This window comes from Haemorhous mexicanus, chromosome 4, assembly GCF_027477595.1.
Source record: "Haemorhous mexicanus isolate bHaeMex1 chromosome 4, bHaeMex1.pri, whole genome shotgun sequence".
Taxonomy (NCBI): domain Eukaryota; kingdom Metazoa; phylum Chordata; class Aves; order Passeriformes; family Fringillidae; genus Haemorhous; species Haemorhous mexicanus.
Window position 1 is genome coordinate 54,009,026 of NC_082344.1, and position 19,606 is coordinate 54,028,631.

Consider the following 19,606-nt stretch of genomic DNA (forward strand, 5'->3'; position numbering starts at 1 on the left):
AATTCATCTAAGCCTTTTACATTGTAGAAGTTTTGATCACTCATTGAATTCACAGGAACTTGGGTTTAATGGCTTGTGAAGTTCTTCATAATTAAAGACCAGTAAATAATTTACTTAAAGCAAGTAAGATGTCATTAACATTCTATACCAGGATGCCATGTGTGACAGGCACATCTGTACTTAGCACCACGCTGTTATTGGTGGCCATGGAACCTGACCCTGTGTGGGGTTGCTCTCTTTTGGTAGCTGTTTCAGACTAGATTAAATATGTGAGAAAGGTTGCCTTTTTTTTGTTTGACCCAACACAGTTTGCCAAATTAATATGTAAACAGACCTATTATGTAGTAACTGGGAGTTGGTAAGTGAGCAAAGACTTCACCAGTTTTGTCCCTTTTAATCACTCTGTAAGTAACTGTGGTTTCAGTGAAACTGAAAAGAATTTTGATGCAGAAATGTTAAGAAATTTAGTTGTTCAAAACTGATAGTCACTGTAATACTTTGTTTCATTCAGGAATGGTTTTGATTCACTTTTCAAACCATTTAACAAGTACCATGTGTTAAACTTAAAACCTTAAGGGAGCTGTAGTGGGGAAAAACATATGAGATGTTTTCTTAAATTCCATTTTTCTTTTAAGTCTTTCCTTCTTGTTGAAGTGTTACATTTAGTGCAAATTTCTGAAATGCACATCAGTATCCTACTTATGGTCAGCTTCCCTGCCTCAGAACTGGAAGATTTAAGTTCTGGAGCAGAGTGTTTTTCATTAGATTTAGAAACTAATCTGAATTCAGTACAGTAACTTCAACCTTAAATCTTCAACTATTCAAGTATACACAAAGAGCTGCCTGCACTTGAATGTAAGCTGAGAGTGTAGGACAGACAGAGGAAGTACAGGTGATAAACAAATCTTCCTCCTTTGCTTTTCTAGTTGATTTGCAAATCCAGTCAAAAGTGTAAGGGGTCCATTCAAAACCCATTTTTTACATTTAGTTTTTCTAGGTTATTTAATTTTATTTTCAAAGGTAATGGCTAAATGAGTCCAAAAGTTGCTAATGGCTATTGAATGATCAACTCTTCACTGGAAAGCTTGCCCAGGTATGTTTTATGCTTAACAACTGAGATTTTATTTAATTTTTATCTCATTACACTTGCAAGAAATCTTGTATTAGACTTTACAATAAGTGGAACAAAAGATCTGTTTTGGTATGGAATGTCATAAATTTACATCATTCACACTTCTGACCAATTATTTTACAGCTGGGAGGACTGGAACTCAGAATAACACAGAACAACTAGCAGGAATTGGCTTGAAACTAACAAATGCCCTGGTAGAAAACAGTAGGATAAACAAAGCATTATTTTAGCAATTGGAAGTGTGGAGGACAAGGAAAAGCTGATTACAAGGAAAGCTCATGAAAGAAATCTGAAGATCAGGCAACAGAATAGTTGCTATTAATAAGATGTGTAGGAGCTTGAAAAAAGAATGGAGGAATATGAGCTGCTTCAGGGATAATAGGAGTAAGAGACAGAGGATAAAGAGCCAAAATTTCTAGCCAGAGGCTATCAGAAAAGGAGCAGAGCAAATTCGTGGAGTTTTCAGTCACACAGAAGCAAGGGGTACAAAAATCACTGCAGTGGTAATTAACATTTTGGTCACTCATGACCTTAGCTTTCCAAGTCTTCAAATATTATTATTATTATTATTATTCTGTAAAATCACAGCAGCCAGGGTATTAATAAAACATTCCTCTTCAGATATACTCTTTCATTACAGTATAGATTATGTCAAAGTATTTCTATCATTTATTTACCAAGAACATGCAAAACTGAGTTTCTTATTTCTCATGGTTATGACCTCTAGCTAATATAGTAATCATTACTGCTAACATTAAGATTCAAGAGTGATTTTCTGTTCACACATACTTTTCATAGACAGACAGGCATAAATTCCTGTTGGTATACATCAGCAATTATCAAAATAAAATTATTTAGCAAAGCTAGACTTTGACATAATCATACAAAAAAACACCCTCTTCAGATACTCTTAATACAAATATGTGTCTATATTTTTTTCTAATTTAGCTAAGAATATATAATATAAATATATATTAATATTATATATCTATATTAAAATATATATTTATTGTTTATATACAACTATAGATAAATATTTAAAATATTGTTCCTGGAAGTTAAGAACAGGAGAGCAATTACCAGTACAAATATTTTCCTCTGTCATCTAATTACAGCTCAAATGTAAGGACTTAGCATATATGTCACCTCAATTGCTAATGCTTATCCTTTACCAAGAAAAATAAAGCTACCACATACATTCCATAGAAACCATTTGTGCAAGACAATGCTCAGTTATTCAAATACTAATAAAATTGCAAAGATGTCTGCCAGGAAGATAAAGGAGATACAGCACAGAGAAATAAAGCACCTTCAGATAATTTGACACCAAAAAGCAGCAGCTCTGTGGTCTGCCAAGATATGAGAGAAGACATTCTTTCATCATTCAGGGACAACATGTTCTGGTTTTAGTGACATGAACAGCTCCTTTAATTTTCATCTTGTACATAAGTAAGCACACCTATACAGAATGGAGAGCCCTGGAGCTGTACATGCATAATGAATCAAGCCTCAAAAGATTTGTTCCCATCCCCATGGCTGCAAAATTAAATAATAACCTGCCTCATTAGTACATGTTTTGTGGTACATGTCTAAAGTGGTGCTCAACACTTCTGTTGTATGTTTTCTTCCTTTCTTCTATAACTTAGGTTCAGAGACAATCTAATGTCTAGGACAACTTGAGTGGATGTGAAGAAATGAGACCCTGTGTTCTTTTCCAGCACCCCTGCACAGGTAACCCTAGACACCAAGACAGATTCAGGCTCCTGGGGGTCCCATTCAGCCTTTCACAACTTGCATCTACTGAGCTAAATTTAAACACTCCTACTGAGTTTTGTGATACAGGATCAGGCTTTGCCTCTGCCCAGGTAATATCCACCTGTCAGATTTGAGATTCTAAGTTCATTGTACCCGTTGTTCAAAATTAATTTCATTCAATTCACAAGGAAATAGTAAGTATCCAGTTTTGTGGGAGGACTGGTGTTGTAGGGTTGTACATTTTCCCTTCCCCACTCTGACATTTCACACTGTTGTTGGTGCCCCTCTTACTATGATGGCAGTTTCAGTTACAGGGACTACAAATCTGTGCCTGCTAGTTTTCCCTAAAATCCAAATTCACTGCTGCCAATGTCTCTCCCCTGATCTTGTGTCTGCTCTGTAAATCAAGACCAAGGTAAACTCTAAAGAAGGCATTAAGGTATCTGTGGTCTAAACCAAGTGAAGACACATGCTGCTAATGCCCACAAGCACCCTCTTCACTGTGGTTAATTTTGTTGTTAGCATAATCAGTGATGTACCCAAGAATCTTCTTGAGCTTGGTTAATTTTTTCTCCTGTTTCTGGAGGGGAATTCCAGTCTTCAAATTCCTTCTATCTGCAAATGGGTGTCCAGCCCCTTTCTTACAAAACTGGGAGTATCTGTCTGCCAGATCAAACAGCTCTTACAGCTCTGTCTCTTTATACTGGGTACCTTGTAAGAGCAGGGGTGATTTAGCAGAAGAGCCTTGCATTCCAGTAGCCTTCTCCATGACTCACTATCATCTAATAGCACCCTTTTCAGCCCAGACTATTTTTGTGTCTCTTAAGTGTTTGTAATATGTGTTAGGCAGTGATATAAGTAAAAATTGCAAAGCCTAAAAGGACAGAGATCAGTACTCCAAACACATGTTGTAATTAATATTGTTGTTGTTATTGTTATTATTGCAGTCCAATAGATTTTGCAGGCAGAAAATACCATCTTTGTGAGGGTTTTCCTACTTTCTCTCCGTGCTGGAAACTAAGTAACATAGCAAGAGTTGAATCTCAATTGAATGTCAACATGCTGACTTTGCAACTTAAAATACACACCTGTGTTACAGACACTTTTCTAATTAACAGCATTCATCGCAGTGCCTGTATGCAATTTTCTCTGCTGATGAAGCTGATTTCTCTTTCAGAAATCTTCAGCACTGCTCTGCAGATAAGAATATTGCAGAGAAATCTGTGAGTCTAACTCTCCTTGGAATGCTGCCAACCATTTTAAGTCTCAAAATTAACTCAGCCCTATTCACAAGATCAATTGCTTCTCTCTCAAATGTATTTTATGTGAGGCAGATTTGTGAAAAGTGTTTTTTAAGCAGTGAAATTTCATTGCAGCAATTGCAAATGCATATGCATCATCAGGTCATTGCCTAGGAAAGAGGTTGCTTGACCCGTTATGCAGCCACAGCCATAAGAAATACACTGTGCTCCTATTGCTTTTTACCATTTGCAACTCACTTGGTAAGTTTTTTTGAGTGAAATTGTCCATTTTTTCCCTTTTCCCTTTGTGACAGTCTTCCAGCAATAATGACAAAATAGTGTGTTAATAACATGGATGGACAAGTTTTTTAGTATGACTATTGCATTCTCACCAATACCTAGCAGAATTGATAATGAAAAGACACATTCTTAGCCCTGGCAAGTCACAGTTGCATTTTTATCTTCTTGAACAAACAAGATATGAGACAGTCCTCCCAAACAAAGATTAAAAGAATTTAATTCACTGAACAAGCAGAGGCAACATACGAGTGTTCATCAAAGCCAGGAGGATAAAGAAGAGAAACAGTGGTTTTGAATCACATTTCTGTTCTGATGTTATGCCGAAGTTCAATGTTGCTCAGGACATAACCTAAAACTAGAAGCAAGTTGTCACTGTTTGCCTTCTGATACATCTTAGATTAGTGGCTTTTTTTAGGCCTTTTGTCTGTAAAACAGGTAACCTGCATACCCCAGTGACTTTTAAAGCTGTCTTTATGTTGTGTAATAGAACACTGCTAGGGCTTGGAGCCTGTTCTCACAGTGCCCATCATTTCCTCTCTTTGTGTTCCTCACTTTAAGCTTGGTTTCTTTCAGGGAGTGAAGAACAGATTTGACCTGTTATAAAGTCTGGCACTTCCCTAGTCTGTATCCTGCAGTGTTTAAGCCCTCTAAGAAATGGGGCAGGCTTCAGAAAGCACAGCCTTCCAACTGATTTCATGCATCTAATAATAGCCTCTCAGGCGAGGAACTGTGCATGTGCCTCGTGCAAGCAATCACAGTGTCAAAGTAGACAGAGACATACAAGCTGCAAACTAGGAAAAACAGTTTTACAGGCTGCTGACAGGTTTCTATTCTTTCCATGCAGGAATAGACATCAATTCAATATTGGAATGGTCAACATGGAGATAAGAAGACAATTTTCTTCCCTATGATTTTAGTATAAAGGGATTTATGCAGCTTTTACTGTTCTCATTGAGGACTGGCCTGAGTCTTTCTTGCATGTGATTTTATGGCTTGTTTGCTTTTTTACATTACTCAGTGGATGTTGGTGATAAGGTTGCACTTTTTGAATGGTTAAATTTGTTAATATTCATAGCTAGAGATATCAAAAGCTGTTGTGCACTGCTGTGATCATACTAGCTTTCCAAGCAAAACTTTCTGAACAGAAATAGCTTGTCTGTCCTAGATCAAAACAGCCATCAGGCTTCCATTTAAAATATCACTGATTCTGCATCTGTATTCTAGTCTGGTTGAAGCTAAAGAACACTGTGTACATTAGCATTTCACAGCTTAGCAATTGTTCTCAAACATTTTGAGTTTCCGTAGAAACTATTGGAATTAGATCTATTGCTTTTCATAGGAGAAAAACCAGTTCTCTTCAAAATACTGCAAGGAAGGTTAACAGGGAAATACTAAAAAAAGGATGAGAATATAAAAGATTGTGAGTATGTTCCCATTTATCATAATCTCTTTTTTCCCCAAATCTTCACATATATTAAATTCTTTGTGAAGCACTCATTCAGTTATGCTAGCAAAGGATACCATGACATTAACTTGCAAAATGACATGGAAGGTTGTTTCTCCTCTGTTCTTTCACTTGTTAAAACCTTCAGTGATGTTGTTAATCAAGCACTGCAGGGCCCTGAGTTTTCATCTTTTTATGTAGGTGAATGAAACACTGACTGTTTGATATCAGTGTATTTATTGGCAATTTGAAGGTGTCGTTCTTCCTGACAGGGCTTCTGAATTTCCCTTGATCTGTAGAAGTAGCATTAAGAGGAAAATATAGGGATTCAAGTCTAAACAACCTTTTTTCCTTTCTGAAACAAGAGCTCCAATAGGTTTATATTTAAGTGACAGAAAAAGTTCTCAATTATTTATTCTTTTCTAATTCATTAAATCCCTGTCTTGTTCACCCAAATCAACTCCACTTCGATTCAGCAGTGCATTATTGGTCACAGAAAGCCCTGGGCAGTCAAAATACTACTTAGCTCACTGATTGAATTAAAAACGTCCTTGTTTCATGGAATTGCATATTTCCTAAATTTATGTATTCAAGTGATTGGCAGTTAGAAAAACTGACAGAGATTTCTAGAACAGATGAAGAGTATTTCACTTTTGCTTGAGGATATTCACCCTGCAGATTCATCCCACTTAATTAGTGCAATTTTTTACTGAGATGTACCAGTGAGAAGGAGAAACAGTAAATAATGGTCATTTCAGTGATATTCCAATAAGGAATCTGAACATTGTCTTCTAAACAGGCATTGGATTGCTCCTAAGAAATCTTCCAGATTTAATCTCTCAAGTTTGTGTTGGAAGTTCACAGCATGAAGTCCAATGATCCATTCAGAACCAAGAGCAAAAATCTCACACTGTTTTTACAGATTTCAGTTCTGGCACTTGGCTGCTTTGGCTCAGCAGTAAGCCCCTGATGATGCGAAAGCTTCCAGAATGTATGGAAAGGATATCTGTGGTGTAGGGGGCTACTCTCCTCATATGAAAGATTTCTAGTAGTGATTTGTGTTACAATTTCAGCCAAGAGAGCAGTTAATAGTAGTTTCAACCTGATCTGATTGCTCAATTTCCTATGGTTCTGCTACTTCCTGACACTGTTCAGACTCTGCCAGTTTACCTTGCAGAACTTAATCCTCAGTTGTATCCTGATACCTACATAGAAGGAAATTGAAAAATACTGCCATCTATTTCTTCACATGAGAAGAATTACAGAGGAAAAGCAATATTCCCAAACTGAACTTTGCCCAAAAGTTTTTAAATTGAACATTACAATGAAATTCTGTAACATTACACTGAATTTACCATACAAAACATGTATATAATTTCAATAGAAGACATTGTCAATTTGGCAGTGTTTCATCAGACGTCTTAGTTATCTGATTGCATTAATTCTACATATCCAGATTCTCCTTGTTCTGGTGTTATATCTCTCCCCACTGGAATCCAAGCCCTGGAGTCAAATAAGAAAATATCCCCTACTCTTTGAACATGTTGGTTCAAAGGAATGAATGACATCTCTGATCTCAGAGAACAGAAAAGTACACACACTTTGGTAAGATCTTGCTCACTGTTAAGAAACCATGACTGGAGACACAGCACATGGTTAAGAGGGTTAGGGCCAACCTATAAAGTCCAGGGCTCAAACTTCATCTGTAACTGAATTAATGTGATTTCTGGTGCTAAGGCTCATTCAGTCCCACACTGAAAACTGCAGATCCAACATTTGTGTGTTTGGAACATAATGTTTAAATATCATAAAAGTCATTAAGCTTTTCTCTAGATAAGCTTACTTTAATCACAGCCTTTCTGAGACACTCATAACAATCTGAGTTTTTCTCCTACATTCCTGATGCATTGACATCTCTTCAACTCCTATGAAGAAATATCACCTTCAATCAATAAAACAGAATCATTAGCTGGTTCAGCAAACTCCTCAGGCACTAAGGAGATGTGGAGTCAAGTGCTCTCTGTTAATTTGTTCATTCAGACTGCTGGGGGAAAAGTGGCCATCTGCGGCGTAGCGCATCCCAAAGTGCATGCCGTACAGCGACCCTCAAACGCTGGAGCTGTCAGGAGCAGGCAGGGAGCTGCAGCCCTGTAAGAGCTGCCTGCCGTGCCCTCGGGTGCCCGGCCCGGCATTGCCACCTCCCGGGCCAGCCCCGGCAGTCCCGGCGGCCATTCTGCTGGATGCCTCTGCGTTCCCGAGCCGCGTGGGCAGCGGCACAGGCTCTTCGAGCCGCCTGGCTGCGCTGCTGGGCGGGCTTTGCCGCACTCCGGCCGTATAGGAAAGGCTGGTGAGCGGGGAAACATGGGGCACAATGGCACTGGGAATACCGTCGTGTAGCCCCCCTGTGACAGTATAAAGGTGCTTTCATGTATGTGAGGTTTGTGGGTTCGTACAGGACACTACAGGTCCTCGCTGTATTTTCAAATGCTAAGCTAGGCTGAGAATCCATTGTTGCCCCAGGGACATCCTCACCCATCCACTTCATTGGCTTTACATGTTGCTGGCAGACCTTTGGACAAAGTTCAGTATTTCTTAACTGGCACCCAGAACAAATGAGCAGTAACCTCATTTTCCTTGCCTGTGCTTCTCCATTTACCTCACCCTTCTGTATAACCAATAGCTGGTAGGGACATATGGCATTTGTCCATCACAAAAGTAAACCTAAGCCTAAAACATTTGTTCATTTGACAAATGGGTTAGACCTTTTCAGCCTTTTCACCACACCTCTAATCCTAGGATTTCTTATCACCTCTGTGTCAGATATCACTGGTGTAATGGCACTTGAACACTCTGTGGCCATATCAGTGCAAAGTCTGATGGCTTAACTTAAGCTGTTGCACAAGGCAGTTCAAGTGAAGCAGGGGGTTACTGCATAGATGATAGAAAATAGAAAATGTCCACATGTTTTCTTCTACCAGCAGAACTGAGAGGAGCACACATTCAGAGAGGAGCATACAGCTGGGAGCCATATGCTTTGTCAATCTCTGGTATTTTTTTCAGTGAATACTTTGTGTATGACTTCCATCATTCCTTTTACTGGGGACTTAGAGCTTGGTCTTATTTAGAGACATTCCATTTAAATATTCTTCAGCTTGCTGTGTATGAAACATTTTAACATTAAATTTAAAAAATGCACTCTCCCCTTGCAGTTTTACGGGTGCATTTTCTATTTAAATCTCATTAATACATGAAAACATTAAAGTGCTGAGTGGTTAATAAATATAACAAAACCAGCAGAAAAAAATTATATAGTTAGCATTATATATCTTTTCTTCTGTGCCTCTGGTGAGTATGCCCAGCTGTAGAGCAGTCAAGGAGCCATTTTAATTAGAATTTAAATTAGATTTTGTAGACCTGTGTAGAAGAAGGAGGCAAAACCAGGCCAAAAGATACTACCAACTGCAGAGAAATTCATCATGCACCAGCAGTGTCCTGGTAAATAATGTTCTCTAGCATGATAGCACTGGAGAACAAAGGCATTGCAAGCTCTATCACAGAAAGAGTGCTTATGTGAGGACTTCAGACCAGCAGGTATGAAGAGGGTTTCTACATATTTGAACCTCTCAGGAAGACATGTAAGAGAGGAAAACCTGAGCTATCAGCAGTGGTTTAGATTCCCTGCATCAGTAGCTTTTTATGTTGTTTTCCAAATCAAAAACTAATTTCATTAAAATTTTGTAGTATCCTGTGTCAAAGCTAAGGCTTCTTTTTTCCTCTGGGCAGTAGTACAGGCCAGTTTTCAGGACTGGCAGTTCAGCACTTTCACCACCTTTCCATTAAAATGAATTTAAATGTTAAAATAAAAAGTCCATGGGTCTGTTGTTTCTCAACTAGAGCAGACTCATGGTGCTAATTGATAAGCAAACTTTTCAGATCCTGTTTTTTCCTAGATGCAGGTCGTGAACTGAAACTTAGCTAGATTCAAGGTGCTGACTAGGTAAAAGCATCAACCTTTGGGGTCCCACAGATCACAACATTTACTGCAAGGTCAACTGCTGTAATATGGATGCTGACTTTTGAGCTGTTTGTTCAATTAGTCATCAGAGTGCTGTGAAATTAGGTGCCTGAACTGGTACTGACTAATGGGTGTATCACAGTAATTATCAGTGCATTTTGCCATATATTTTTCCTTGCTGTGGAATAATCACAGAGTACATAACATGCATGCCAGCCAGAAGGGAACATTTTTTCTTCCATAAGGGCTAGTGGTATATAACTGCACTATTTTATGTCTGCTGGTATTTTCAGGGTTTTCCGTTTATTAAATGACGAAACGTTTCATTCAGCTCGGAAAAGTGACTGGTCTTGGCAGCTGCTCCCAGCACAGAGAGCGTGGAGCCGATCTCTCCTTTTTTCCCTGCAACTCTTCTGCTTTTCCAGCAGGAGGAGCTGCAGGAACGAGGAGCCAATTCCTCAGACTAAGGAAAAATACCTGGGCTCATTTGTCAGGAGAGATCCCCTTCGTCCACGCTACTGTACAATAGGTCAAATACAAGATATTTTTGAGAGAGTCATTTATTATCAACCGATTTATTCTTCGTTTTGCAAGGATTAAAAGCTCTATCAAGTAATTAAGATAGTGCTTTCCAAGCCCCAGTGTTGAGTACTCATGTATAGCAAATCTTTTGAGTTTCAGCTGTCAGTTATTAGCCATTGAGTACACTACAGCTGTGCAAATCCAGGTAGAAGAGACATAAATATGATTGAAAGGGACAGTATAGGTTTAGCTTTTTCTTACTTAGGGCACTATTTTTAAACAAACAGAATAGTGCAACTAAGCAAAGGAAACTCAAATGGCAGCATGAATAAATTGACTGTGCATGATAATAGATATTTAACTATGGATAAAAGGAAGTTTGGCTATCTATTCAGCATGTAATTTTTCCTGTACCTTTCTTGTATATCGGTCTGTTTCATTACTAAATGTATTCATCCTGCTGGCATATCTTCATCTATATCCTTGCTCTTTTTCATGGAAGTTTTTTCTTAGTGTTCATTTCTCTTACATCAGGACTCTGTCACGAACAGATCCTGTGACAAGTTCTCTGCATGGGTTTGGTTTCATTCCTAGATGTGTGCCAACAAACACTTTTGTACTTGGGAAAATTATGCAATGGCAGCATATAGACAACTTACATGCTCTAAGTTAAGCAAGTGCAAAGCTCTCTGTAGGATTTTGGCCTTATTCATAGCAGGTTTATCCAATAACTTACATCTGGTTAGGTTTGGCTGGCTGGTTTGGTCATTATCTTTGCTCCTCATGTCTCTTTCTCAAACTGTGCAGTGTCACAGTGATATTTTTTCCCCTCTCTCATTGGGTATTTGTTAGACCAAGACATATTACGTTTCATTTACCTCAAGTTGGGCCCTTAATAAACTGGAAAATGACTGGCCAGATCCTAAAAGCATTTGACATTCGTGCACAACGAATTAGTATAAAGTTATTTGGCACCCCAACACCTGGATATTATACCGTCCTTTTTACCTGGCTCCCTTTTATAAATGCTCAGTGTGCATCTCTGGTGGAGCTTTGCATTCTGGCACAGGGTGTCACACTACAACTTCCTTAATTAGGTGTGCATTTAAACTGTGAAACAGGAGCAGCCTCCAGGCCAGGTAGAAAATATTCAAATCTAAACTTTCTGGAAGTTTGGGTTTAGATATGAGTCCAGAACTTCACTATCTCTGAAGCAGTCTTTTTGGGTGGATTTCTCAATGCTTCCCCAGAGTTCCAGAGCCATGCTCATAAGCATTGATGTGACAGTTTGCAGAATATATCACCTTCCAGTCATATTCATATGCTCTTCTGCCTGCTGGTTATAGTTATAGCAGCCTGACAAGCTCCTGAATCCAGATAAAATAGCAGCAGAATCTTACTGAGGTGAAGTTTGTCTTACCTGCTTGTTTCACCACATGGTCAAAGGATGCATTAGCATGCTTTGCATTAGCAACCACTTTACTGGGAATAAATTCATGTTGGTCCAGCCACAGAGTTGTTACACTCAGGAATTGCTTCAGTCAGGTTGAGATGGACAAATCCCCCTTCCAAAGAATGGGTGAGGCAAAGCCAGAGCTTGTTCTGGAAGCTTTTCAAACCAAACTAGGTGATAATGTCAGATCTCTCCTTCCTTTAATCAAAAGAGTGAACTTTCAGCATGTGTCACTATGAGCATGTTTATTTGTTTAGTTACTTCATGAGGTGGAAACAGGACATGGTCACAAGGGATAACCACAGAGAAGCCAGGCTGGGAGTGTTCCTCACAGAGCTGTGCAAGTCTTGAACCAAAAAGGAAGAAAATATGAAGCTTGGCTGCCTCTGCCTCAAAAGGCAGGATCACCATGGTTTTGAGGGAGGATGTAATGAAAGGAGGCTGCAGTTGCACGTATTCCACTCTGGAGGGGTTCTAGGAATTGCCCCATGTCTGCCAGCCCAAGATCCTGATGAGTGCAAAATATTGTGAAACTGCTGTGGATGTTTGTGTTTAAGTAGGAAACTGAAGATCCAGTGTGTTTGGCATATTTTCTTCCTGACTTCTAATACCTTTCAGGCAAGAATCTTAGGCTGGAAACAGGGGGATCTTGAGGTGTAAATCTGGTGTTGTTGCATCCTGACAGCTGCATGCACACTCATACAATCTCATTGTACATTGAAATGCTGGCGTTTGAAAATATGGAAGGGTGAAAAAGTGGACCTACATTTGATAGTATTGTGAAGGAATTGCACTGCTTCTGAAGATTGCCTGATGTCTGCACTTGTTTTGAAGTCAGGGCAACCAGATTTTTTCCAGTTTCTATGCCTGAGTTAATGTGCCAAGAGAAATATAGGGGCTCTCTCAGTCCTATTCTAAGTCTAGCTGAGACTCAGGGATGGATGCCCACCATTATCTTCCTCACACTCCTTTTTCTGGAGGCCTCTCCTTTGTTTACTGTCTCTTGGAACAAAAATTTTCCTGCTACCCTGTTCAGACTACAAAGAAAGTGATTTTCGTTCCCCTTTCATCACTTGTATTTTATCAACTATCACCTTATCTCCAGCCTGAACGGTGTCTTCATTTGAGTATAGCTCCAGGCTTCCACTTAAAACATTACAGACATGATACTTTTGAGTCTGTTGAGAGCAGTGATCCTGCTCCAGTGATCCTTTAAAATATGTAGATATAAAAAGTCCAGAATCAGTAATCCTTCACCTCTGTAAAATAATTACTCATTAGATTTTTATCAAAAATAAGGATGCTTAATTTGCTCTCTTAATATGTCTAGGGCTTACAGCAATTTTTTCATAACCAGTGTTCTAATGATATAAAATAGATGTGAGTATAAACAAAAAGCATATTTTCTCAATACTTAGAAAAATATAAGTAGATCTAAATAAGTATAATATGGTGTTTGATTTTGAAAGATAATAGATTTATCATCAAATGTCAGATAAACTCAGAGTTTGGCTTGATTCTACCTCAATTTCACTACTTAAAGGCAATAAAACATAAGTTCATGGGCTATAATTTTAAATTCCCATTGCTGATGAATCACAGTTTTAAGGAAATAATCCCTGTATCTTTTTATTTTAGATACAGTTAACTGCATCAAATTTCTGAAAAAATGTTGCATCAAATGTGTATCTGTTGTTAGGTTCCCCAAGCTTGTGACAAACTAGGTAGAGATAAAAAGCCAGATTCTTGGGTTTTAATACGCAGCAAAAGAATATTGAAAGTATTCTTCTTTGATACAAATTCTTGTAGTGAATGGGTATCACCATCAGAGTGGAGTCTTATTCTGGCATTTCTTGCTAGAATAAGAAAGATTTGTATATTTTAATGGAATATCTCAATATAATAGTCTGCACAAAGGTTGAGTCCCTAGTCCTTCTGCCCCACTCCCCCCTGCCTATGAAAAGGATAAATTACTGCTGTGTATTTACTACAGTTTTTCTTTATCTTCATTTACTATGTGCCCTTTAGCTCCCTGATAGGTAATTAATAATATATTTGGTCTTGGGGTTATTTGTATTTGTAACTTTACTCTTGGGGAATCTTAACCAGTTTGAACTGTATCTGACCTCATTTTTCAAGTTTTTCTTAAGAGCAAAGTTATTAATCTTCAGATTTCTCAAGCTGAATCACGCATTAATGTTCTCAAAGTAACAGCCACAAAAAGTCCCTGCTAGCCTTTTGCTTTTTTCAAATTTTGCTTGGGTAGATACCCTACTAGCTAACCAAGAAAGGTAGTTTCAAGCTGTGGCCTCACAGATTTTTTTTTGCATTTCGACTTTTGCTCTGATGTCATGAGCATCACAATGCTGGCATAATCAAAAGTATAGTCGTGTCCTTGAATGCTATTAAAATCACATTTGCATCACTTAAATCATGACAGCCATACATGCATGCACATATGCACTCATTCATGAGGGTGAGGGCTTTGCTAGTTTGGTAGGAGTCACTTCCATGATGCTTGTTACTAAAAAAAACCTTAAAATAACAGTAATAAAATCCACTACTGGATTTTCAGATACATTTTTTGTCCATCTTTTTTATTGACACACCTCCTTTTTTTTTTGTTGTTTTTTTTTGCCACAAAACTAGCAAACCACTCCTTTCTAATGTAAAGAGAAGGCAGAGCATTAATTGTTTGAGTGGAACATGGGGATAACAACTACAATGATTCCCAGGATGCATTTAGTGATCCTGAAAGCTGAGCATCAAAGCATTTCCCTTTGTTTCACATTCTCACAAAGCAAATCTGCAGAGGCACTTCATGAATGCAATTTCCCCCCTTTTCTTCTGCAAGGCCTGTTCTGTCTTCCTGCTATTGTCCCTGTTCTCCATTTTTGCCTCCAATCCTGGTGCATGTCTGTGCCATGTCTGTGCCACTGATTGCTTTTGTTGGCAGGTCACATGTGCTTCATGTTGCCACACAACTCCTTGTCCTTCAGAAAACCCTTTCACTCCACTTTCTCCTCTGATAGCACAGCAGTGTGCCAGCAGCTCCTTATTTTTCATACTTAAACCACCTAAGTTGTGTAAGAGGCACAATATTTCTTTAGAGAGTTCTTTGTGGTAGCTTTTAATGCAGGAGAGCACAACCTGTGTGTGGCAGAAAAGGCAGGAATGAGAGCTGTTTACCAAAGTGATCATTACTAGTCTGACCAGTTGCGCCAGGTCAATGAGTGAACAATCCATTTCTCTCTGTGCCTGTCATGGCAAAAATATACTGTGTGTATATTTTTGTGTGCTGCTGATCCCAGTAGCATTGCTAATTTCACCCAAATACATGTAGCTTGGGTTTTTAACTATGCATTAATTTTGGAGGTCCCCACTAGGGGTGGCGTTATAGGGAGAGATTTCTATAGATGTAAATCCTACCCCAAATTCCTCTGAGGCAGAGAGTGCCCAGCTTTCAAATCTCTTCCTTAACAGCTCAAGAGAAGGTGGTTAGAAATTACTCAGAATTTGTGAAACTGTACACCAACTACAACCCACATCTGCTGAAGAGCAGAAGATTCAGGGAACTGGTGTCAATGGCAAGAGTCACTCAGTGGGAAAAGGTTTGCAAGAAAAAAAAAAAAGGAAAAAGAGAATGATCCCTATTTATCTCCTCCAGAACTGACTAAGCAGCTGTATATCCTCTCTAGGGGTCATACACAATCAGGATGGCAGGAGCAAGCTCAGCAGTTTCAGAGCTGAAAGCCTCTTGGGCAAGCAGAGGCTTTGCTGGTAGATGTAATGTTTGTGCTTCCTTAGCCTGCTTCAGTGAATCCATTCTTCACTATTTGTAATCTTCAAGTATTCTAGATCTTGCTGTTCTGTTCTACAGACCTTTATTCCATGACAAATAAATGAAAGTTGAAGTTTGTGACCTTTTTCTGCCTCTACGCATGCTGAATTTGAAATTACCACTACAGTAGACTCAGGAGCATCCGTGTTAGCTCATCCCAGTTAGATAATAAATAGATCTGCTGGTTCCTGCACATGCAGTGGAATACTAGAAAACTGAAGCGTTTTCCTGTGTTTACCCATGGCTGTTTATATTTGAGTATGCTTCCCCTATGTGTCACTATAGTCTTACTTTGAAGTCTTGAACTAAAACTAGTACTGCACTAATTTCCAAAGCCTTTGTGTACATAGAAGGGTTGCTAATGATGCCAAATACCACTAGTAAATGCTGAATTTCACAATGTAGAAGAGATGGGCTGGGACAGGTTTCCAGGTTTCCATTCAAATGCATCATTCAGATGTCTCCTTAGGAAACAGGAGAAGCTTTTAATTTGAAATAAACAAGGCAAACCTTTTCCATGAGCTTATACAAGTCAGAGACCAAATGTCTGCACTTCACTTTGCTCTTAGGAATCTGCAGATTCTGGTGCTTGTGAAACTGAAGACCTGCATTATGTAGCTCTCGTCACAGTTTTCAACAGATTTCTCTTAATATATGAGCTTCCTTAAATATCTTGATATCAGACAAAAGAGCCATTGTTCAATAATGTCAGAGAATGAGATGGGGATTAGTATTATTCCACCAATCTACTATATGCCTGGATAAGAATTTTATTTCTAGTAAAGTTTTGAAATTCCTTTGCAAGGCAGAATTAACTTAAACAGAGAAAGTTTAACCATACAATTTCCTACATACTAACTCAACCCTGTGCAGCTCCAGTGCAACAGAAATTTTGAATGGGACCTATTTTTAATTTCACCTCTTCTTTCTTCATAGATATGCTTAGGTACTCATTCCCACAACTGTACAGTCCCATCATGCCTGCAAACCTGCAATTTTATCTGAGGGCTGGAAATTAGCACCTGAATTTTAAAAAGTGGGATGAAATGCTTATGTTTGCAGTGCTACTGAAAAAAAGACCTGTGGAACCACAGGTGTACTATGGTACCTGGGCAGCTGTGAGACCCTGGTGTGTTTTTTATTGCAGACCTCTTGCTCTGTGGAAGGTGGACAGATGGTGAGGGTTTATCTCTTACAAGGCAAACATTTGGCTACCTCTTCTGTAGGAGCTTTTGACTACTTTATATCATCTCAGGAGTACAAATACGGAAATTTGAAGCCAAAATGAGTCTTTCACACAACACCCAGAAATGCTCAATTCCTTGGTACTTTACAGTTCATCAAAATCTGGCAAATTCTTGAAGATAATTAAGCCAATCTAAGTCAAAATTCAGAAATATTCAGTCAGATTTATACTATGACAAAATTTCACCACACTGGATCACACATCAGCTCTGTAACCAAGGAAAGGCTGTTATGCTGCTTATTTAATGTACTGTTATGCCAGATGAGGAAACCAGAAGTGCTTCCACACTCATTTAGCAAAGCTCCCAGTAACTGCATGCAACCAGGAGAGATACTTTGAGGCAGGGAAGGATTCTCATGTCTCTGTGTGCACTTGATTCTCATCTCTCTGTGTACATTTGGCTTGTCGTCTTCATGTTCTGTTTTCTAAAATGGCCTCACCTTCATGTGACCATCTCATGTGGCTTAGCAGGAGAATCCATGCAGCCTTTTTAATGGGCTGTAATATACAATGCTGAGGTTCTGTGTTGTTTTGGAGGTTCCACCAGAACTCAGCTTCATTTATCTTCCAGATGGTGTCCCCTTCTCTGCCAAGACATCTCCCCTGGCTGGCAGCAGTGGCTGAACTGCCAAAGCTGAATGACAGCTGCTACCTAAACTAAAATCAAACCAACAATTTGTAGGAAAAGCATCCTGCTCTGAGCAATCAGATTCCCAATTTCAGGAAGAATTATCTGTGACACCTTCACACTAAGGCATATGCCATTTTTTGGGTAAAGAACATGGTTTTCTGCCATTCAAGATTTCCAAAGACTTCCATTTTATGGATAACCTAATTTGCTACATATGGGGAGGGAAGGCACAGAATTTCTGAACCTGATGTGTTTCCTGATGGTGGTAGACTTGACATGTGTTCTTTTTCCATTAAATTATATTGTTATCTTTATTTATCTTCTCAGCTTTTGTATAGGATGTTGCAGGATTTGTTAAAATCCTTTGCTACTCGGCTGGATGTGGGAATCCATACTACAGCTGACTTTGAATAGATTGCTTTTCTGCATTCACAATCTATCTTTCAACAAGCAGCACAAAAGAAAAAATCCAAGTAATGCTGATGGTTAGAAGTTTCCTCTGTTGTTCATCAAAAATAAGCACATTGTTAGCTTAAATCCAGCTGAGAGTTTTGAGGAGAGTCGAGAGAGGCTGCAAACCCCTGGTTAAAAATAAAGAATAAAAAAAAAAAGTTTTAAAAATAGTGTAAATATAGTTTTTACAGATCTCAGAAGGAATTTAAGAAAGGTGCACAAGATCTTGTACACCTTGTGTTTTTCTTCCACTGAAGTTTCCCCACATACTTTACAAATGCTTGCTTTAACTGATGAATTTAAGACTATTATTCAGTACAATGTGTTGGCAAACACTGGAAGGGAATGTTTTTCTCCAATGAAAAGATTTCTTTCACATAGCTGTGTTTTCATTCTTTGATGTGGGAGAGGTAATCTATGCCTAGTTAGTGCTTTGGAGTGTTTAAAAAGTGTAAAAAAAAAAAAAAAAAAAGAAAAATCTACTATGTTTTCTATATATTAGATCCCTTTTATACCGTGCAAGATGCCAAGAACCTAAACAAAAGCCTATCTATGAAGAGAGCTATCAGGCCAAAGAGGGTCTCACTGAGCCTTTGTTCACCTGTTTGGTTTGTCTAAAGCCTTTCATGCGAGTCACATTTCTGAATGCTGTTGTTCATGTTTTATGGGAATGGCCAGCTGGTTGTGCTGGGTTTGCAAAATGCCTGCAGATAAAAAAACAGGTGATCATTTTAAAGGCTTTTGTAAAGGAGCTACCTTGAGGTCTAGCCCAAGCTGACCACAATCCTTTGCATTTGGGGATTGAGGCTCAGCATGTCCTGTGCTGTTCCTGTGGTGTTTGGGAAGGCACAAAGGCTGGAGTTCCTTCTGTTCCACCCTTGCTCCCAGGGATTAGCACTAAGCAGCAGTAACTAACCACAGAGGTCTTGCAGAGAAGCCAAACCCTATAAGCACAATTCGTATTTACAGCACAACCCCAGTTATGGCAAAGGAGCTGAACCCTCTTGGTTTCGATTGCCATGTCACCCAAATGAGTTATGTCACCATTATATGATACAACTCATTATGAGGAAGGTAAGGTTATTCCCCTGTAACCTGAAGTCTGTGAGTTATATTGTTTCTGCACAGCACTATTAAGTCCAGCTTGATAGACTTGCCTTAAATAGCTATGCAGATAGGTATTTTGAACAATTTTCTGTTGAACAGAAAGGGTTTTAATTTGAAGGGTGTTCTCAAGCCTCAGCAATGCATTGTCAGAGTTCATATTCCTCTAAAGAGCTCATATGCAGAGGCAGCTGGTGCTTCTGAGCAGCTCTGCGTTTGCCATCAAGGTAATACATCAGTGCTAATATCCACTCTCAAGATCGGATGGGGTCATGGACAGGAAAAGAGAGCTTTTAGCTCTACTTCTACCTCTTCCAGTTCTTCCCAGATGCTCTGTTCAGCTCAGAGCACGAAAACAGGAGGTCTGTCCTATCATTTCATACAGTCACATGATAGACTTCATGGGATGACACCATGGGGACTCACCTGGAATAACCCTGGGGCTAAAATGCTGCTCTGTGGCCTGCCA

At 38.9% G+C, this 19,606-nt stretch overlaps 1 protein-coding gene across 1 annotated transcript in view; it reads right to left on the minus strand.

Moving 5' to 3' along the window:
- NSUN7 (NOP2/Sun RNA methyltransferase family member 7) overlaps window positions 1–12,023 on the minus strand; it is a 35,366-nt gene extending 23,343 nt beyond the window's left edge. Inside the window, exon 1 of the mRNA XM_059844942.1 lies at window positions 11,830–12,023. The gene's annotated coding sequence lies outside the window, so the exon portion shown is untranslated. The remainder of the gene's footprint in view (window positions 1–11,829) is intronic.
- Window positions 12,024–19,606: the final 7,583 nt, after the last annotated feature.